A 6,815-nucleotide genomic window follows, 5' to 3' on the forward strand; every position below is an offset into this window, starting at 1 on the left:
AATCTCTTACTGGAAACTTTGCTTAACAGCTGATATCATCATCATGACCTGAAATGATAAATTACATTAGTTTTTCATATTATGTTATGTAAAAGATCAGCAGATCTTAAACAGATTCTTAAATTTGTAATCCCACACATGGAATGTCGAGGTGACTTAGCCTACTCAAGAAATCAAGTCTGGCTGGTTAGCATGTTCCAGTTAGATTCTGCTGTAGGTAGAAAGTATGTTTCTCCATCGATAGCTATTCAAAAGCAGCCCTTATCACATGGCACTTACAGCCCAAGAACAATTTCACCAGTTTTCGCCAACAGAGAGACAACTGTCATCAAGATAAATGCTAATCAGATAGGCTAGCTCTCTCCAGATATATTAGGGTATAGATCCCATTGAACCTACTTCATATTTGCAGTATGCAGTTCATACTTCACAGAATATTGTGAAACGTTATTTTGCTAAGTAAGACATGTTCCTGGATCAACATATTTTGTTGATCCTGGAACAACATTCCTGTCCCGAAATTTAGTCCTTACCCTATCCCTACCCCTAAATCTAACCCTACCCATAACTTTTCCCTAAAATCAGAGGGAAATAATAGGTGAATAACACTGATGTTGAAGCACCTTACCCTGGTTCTAAGCCTAAACTTGACATAAACTGTAAACTTGTCCCTCAAATCTGATTGGTTGATCTGAAAGTTGTTCCAGGATCAACAAAGATGTTGATCCAGGACCATGTGATACTTGGTTAAATCCGGGACGTCCGCCAGTGGGCGGGGCCTATACAGTGCGATAATTACTGTCAATGTCTTGCTCTGGAGGTAGGCATATGCAAATGTATTTGCCCATGTGACGTCACAAATCACTCAATATCCAGACGAGACGTTTTTGGAGCTTGATTAAATAAATGCTTCGTTTATAATGAAGAGGGCACTTTAAGCTATGGAACTTGCAGGATGTTCTTAAATGGTACAATGACCTCTATATGTCAAAAAATCAAGGTAAATTTGATTTCTCATGTCATGACCCCTTTAATACCATTTGCTTTAATAATTTTTTTTTCAAATTTTCGCAAGATATCTTTACAGTGATTGGATATTTTTTATACAACACTGGTTATAGCTTTCTGACCATATACTGTGTTGTATGTGTGCATGCAGTATATACTGTATCTGTCTTTATATCCAGGGCTGTAATCTCATTCCTGCTAACCTTTCACAGATGCTGTCTGGATGTGTGCAGACTCTTATATCCAGCTGTGAATATTACCCTCTTCACCTCTGCCCCGGGTCGTTAACAATTCTGCAATTCCAAACACCTGCACTGACAGACATCAAACCTTACCAAACCAAGCGAGATAAGTATGCAATAAATAAATAAATAATATAATAATATTAAAGATTATTAGAAGATTAATATTAAATATTATAATAAATAAAAGTTATGTTGTTACATTTATTATTTGACCACATGATCGCTTCTGATTTATTTTATTGTTTTATTTTTTCAGGATGTTTTTTTGTCTGCATTTTCCCATCCCCATGATGTTATCCCTGCAACCATGATTTTATATAGTAAACAACTGATAATTGAAAATGGGATATTGTAGAAAAAACAGCAACATTTAATTATCATTTATTATCATTTAATTAAGAAGCAGTTTATAGAACACTATTTTAGAGGCTTTAATAATGTTGAATTAAACAAAACTCAACCTGTTACCAGCAATGCTATTACCTTGCTGAAGTCATATATATATATTTCATTTATACTTCTGCGTTGTTGTCAATTACACATGCAGAGGGAGCATGTGAAACCCGAGGGAGGGGTTCTAGTAGACTAATCACAGCGCTTGCGGTCCGCGTAGAATTGACATGTTGTTACATTTTTGGAGAGGGTACGACGTAGCTACAGCGTGAGTTCGATGCAGAAGTATAAATTGGGTTTAACTCTACCCAAAGCTCATCCTTAAAATCAGAAGGTAAATTAAGTACGCAACTGTCCAGCAGGTGGCACTGTTGGCCGTCTGAATGGCTGTTGGCTTGGCTCCCTCAGGATTGGACCTCAGGTGAAAACACCTCACCACACTGGGCTAAAGAGAGCCTGTCTGCTTCATCGCTGTGGTCCACCCTGTCATTTTAGATCTGTGCAGTGGTGAGAGGACAGACAAAAGAAAAAGAGAAATACAGTCTGGTGCGCTGATGGATTAGAGTATTATTTGTAGTTATTTTACATTTTATAAGAAGGATTTATTTGAGCTCTGACTAACATACAGCCGTCCCTTACAGAGTAACCATTGTTTCCACTAAAACATTATTGCAACAGTGACAACAGTGACATTTTTTTTATTCAAAATCAAAATTCAGAATTTTAAACTGGATACCATGGTACCAGTGATGTCACAGTAATGACATTTTACTTGCTTTTATTTTATCACATATTTCACCAGCCTGTCTGATGTTTGTTTGCATCTCACTAAATAGTCAATCCCCCACAGTGTCCAAGTCATTTTCTAATTTATTAAAAATAGACATGATGTTTTTTCCCCTTCCATTCAGTCTTTTTTTATTTGTTAGCCTCTCCTTTCTTGGGAAATTAAAATGTGGATCAAAGGTTGACTCTGTAATCCAGGGGAGACTTGTAGGAAGTGTCACTTGGCAGGAGTTAATTAGGAGACCACCTCTGGGGTACAGTTACTAATACCACCCTGCAATGTATTAACATGCTGGAAATTCATCTGTACTCTCTTCCTGTCAGATTCCCAACTAGAGAGTAGTCTTTTACTGTCTTTGTGGCATCACGGGGTTTACATTTATTCTTAAATATTTCAAAACATGCGTGTAAATATCCAGAAATTACCTAGTGGAAGGTTTGTTTGATAAAAAGGATATTGAGATGGTTGATGGTCATGTCAAGATATTCTTGGCCCTGTTTAATGGTATTAAGATGCGTTTGGTCAATCGGAACTCAATTAGATGAGGGAGACACATTCCCGTTTACACCCTGGTGTTTCTTTTGTCCAATTTCAAACACTTATGTCCTGATTTCTTTGAGGGGAGGGTCTTTGGGCAGGTAAATGTATGGGCTTTTTCAGATCTTTTGATCTAATGGATGAAATAAGATCACGCAATTTACATATGAATGGACCGAAGACGACGGAAAAACACATAGAGAGCAGCAGCTTTCGTTTCTGCTCTGACAGTCGCAAGACAAGCCGAATGCTGTGAATCTCTGTTAGAAATCAGAAATGGTGAGAGAACATTGTGCTTGGTACATTTTTCATCTTCAAACCAAACTTGGTTCTTCGGCCGACAAAGTTTAAATCCTGCCTGGCTAGTGCGCAAATGGACAAGCTCAAAGCGTTTTAGACCCCGTTTACACCTGTATTTAACATTGTTCACTTGTGATCCGATCGACCAAAATGCTGAATGAGAACAGATTGATGCGAACAGAGATAGAGCAAAGTGGGTTAAAAGCATGAATGGAGACTGACTTGAATGTTATGGAGTTTTAAACTCAATTATACTGTTAAAATATACTGAATAAAATTCTAAACGCAACACTTTTGCTTTTGCCCCCATTTTTGAGCTGAACTCAAAGATCTAAGACTTTTTCTATGTACACAAAAGGCCTATTTCTCTCAAATTTTGTTCATAAATCTGTCTAAATCTGTGTTAGTGAGCACTTCTCCTTTGCCGAAATAATCCATCCACCTCACTGGTCTGGCATATCAAGATGCTGATTAGACAGCATGATTATTGCACAGGTGTACCTTAGGCTGGCCACAATAAAAGGCCACTCTAAAATATGCAGTTTTATCACACAGCACAATGCCATAGATGTCGCAAGTTTTGAGGGAGCGTGCAATTGGCATGCTGACTGCAGGAATGTCCACCAGAGCTGTTGCCCATGAATTGAATGTTAATTTCTCTACCATAAGCTGTCAAAGGCATTTCATCCAACCCGCCTCACAACCACAGACCATGTGTAACCACACCTGCCCAGGACCTCCACATCCAGCATCTTCACCTCCATGATCGTCTGAGACCAGCCACCCGGACAGCTGCTGCAACAATCGGTTTGAATAACCAAATCATTTCTGCACAAACTGTCAGAAACCATCTCAGGGAAGCTCATCTGCATGCTCGTTGTCTTCATCGGGGTCTCGACCTGACTGCAGTTCATTGTCGTAACCGACTTGAGTGGGCAAATTAATCCTGGTTTTCACTGTACAGGGCAGATGGCAGACAGCGTGTATGGCGTTTTGTGGGTGAGCGGTTTGCTGATGTTAAAGTTTTGGATCAAGTGGCCCATGGTGGCGGTGGGGTTATGCTACGGGCAGGCATATGTTATGGACAACGAACACATTTTGAATGCACAGAGATACCGTGATGAGATCCTGGGGCCCATTGTTGTGCCATTCATCCACGACCATCACCTCATGTTGCAGCATGATAATACCTGGTGCAAGGATCTGTACACAATTCCTGGAAGCTGAAAACATCCCAGTTCTTGCATGGCCAGCATTCTCACCAGAAATGTCACCCATTGAGCATGTTTGGGATGCTCTGGATCGGCGTATACAACAATGTGTTCCAGGTCCTGCCAATATACAGCAACTTAGCACAGCCATTGAAGAGGAGTGGACCAACATTTCACAGGCCACAATCAACAACCTGATCAACTCTATGCGAAGGAGATGTGTTGCACTGCGTGAGACAAATGGTGGTCACACCAGATACTGACTGTTTTTCGGACCCAACCCCCCCAATACAATAAAACTGCTCATTTTAGAGTGGCCTTTTATTGTGGCCAGCCTAAGGCACACCTGTGCAATAATCATGCTGTCTAATCAGCATCTTGATATGCCACACCTGTGAGGTGGATGTATTATCTCAGCAAAGGAGAAGTGCTCAGTAACATGTTATTTAGACAGATTTGTGAACAATATTTGAGAGAAATAGGCCCTTTGTGTCCATAGAAAAAGTCTTAGATCTTGAAAAATGGGGGCAAAAACAAAAGTGTTGCGTTTTTAATTTTGTTCAGTGTACAATGAAAGAGATTATTGATTTGTTCAAAATCGGCACTATTTACTTTCTTAATGCACATGCCTGGTTTTATTGTGAATGATTCATCGACGAGACATCAGCATTAATTTGCTCTACCTTTGAAAAGACTTTCCTTTTTGGCTGTCATAGAGCCTTCGCATTCTTCAACCCAACCACTTTTCCTCGTTGAATATGCAATAATTGAAATTGATTCTGAACATTTTATTGGGTTTCATGTTGATCTGATAGATATACAGCACAAAGACCTTGGTTCCCCATTGCAGAAGAAGAGACGTTTTTGATGGTGGTAGGAGGCTTCTACCTCAGAGACATGGTGGAAAAATGGTTTTGGCAGTATCAAATTATTAAAAACTACAAAGCAGATGGTACCTCGCGATTGCCTCAATGTGACCAAGTTTTTTATTTTTATTTTAATTTTTTAAAGAAAATAAGGGATGGCTGAGTAAAAGCAATTTTCATTTGTGTTTAACCGGTTGAACCTGGATCATTCCTTTAAAAGCTCTTCTCTTCTCTTCGAAACAGACATGTATAAGGTAAGACTATACTCTCCATTTTTAAACTTATGTGTAAGGTTGTTTATAGGTCACAGATGCAGTTAAGTCCTCTCAGGGCTGTCCATTAATGTTAGAACTGCCTGCCTGTGTGCATTAATGTGTATGTGTGTGTGTGTGTGTGACTGCGGAAATTTTTGTTGATCCCATATATGAGGTCTGAATGCATTCTGATCACAACCTCTGAGTGGGTCTCATGTACGACACATTTCTCATCTGCTCGGACGTGTCTGCTCTCCTCTACTGCAGTCCAGGGAGTGACCGGCTCTCTCTGGTATATAAGCAACTCTCGTCTGCGTGACCTTTCTGAGTCCGTCCAGTGTGGAGCAAGGAGAGCAGAGCGGATAAATGGAGAGAGACAGAGTCAAGCCAGCACTACACTGACACAGCTAAGAGGACAGGACAGAGGGGACATTGGCACAACAATGGAAAGAGAACGAGACTGAGTGCGCCAAGAACAAGCAAGAGGCAAAGGGAGGGTCTCTCCCTCCCTTGCTGTGTCTAGTCCATCTGAAATACGATACTAATTACATTTATTGCCTCCACAAACTCCATCTGAAATTACAGAGCAGGGAAAGGGGAGGGGGTGACAGAGGAAGATCATGGAAGAAGAGAGCGAAGGAGGAAGAAAGGTCAACGGGACCGGGTCTTAAATAGAAGGCAAGGCTTCCATTTAAAAAGGCATAAAACAAAATCCATACTTCTAAAACCCTGAAATTAAAACGCAGCGACTCCTGTCAAAACAAGGTCAATGCGTTCTTTCGAGAAATAGACTAACTTATTCAAGGTTGTGCCTTTCTTTCTTTCTTTTTCTCCTAAATGCTTATGAACGTTTGTTCCTCTCTTTTGGTTCAGTTTAGAGATGATTCATTTGATTTTCCCAGAAGGAGGAGAAAAGGATAGAATGAATCATGAGACAAGTAAGACATAAAGTCCAAAAAGTTTAAGTTTTTGTTTGGTCAAGCTTTTGTAACTGGATAAAGGCTGGAATGAAACTCAGGATGAATATAGTAATCTATGAGTCTTCTGGCCTTGTTCCAACCCTTTGTCTCATTTAGTCTAGTTTCTTTCAATCCTTTCTCTTCCTTATGCATGTGCTCTTTTCTTCCCCATCTCTTCTGATTTTCCCTTCTTTGCTTTCCCATACCATCTCTTTTTCTTCATCTTCTCAACTTGTCTCATCCTTTTGTCTCCTC

This window comes from Siphateles boraxobius, unplaced genomic scaffold (assembly GCF_051911475.1).
Source record: "Siphateles boraxobius isolate OS27281-9 unplaced genomic scaffold, OSU_SipBor_1 41, whole genome shotgun sequence".
In the NCBI taxonomy this organism is placed as follows: Eukaryota; Metazoa; Chordata; class Actinopteri; order Cypriniformes; family Leuciscidae; genus Siphateles; species Siphateles boraxobius.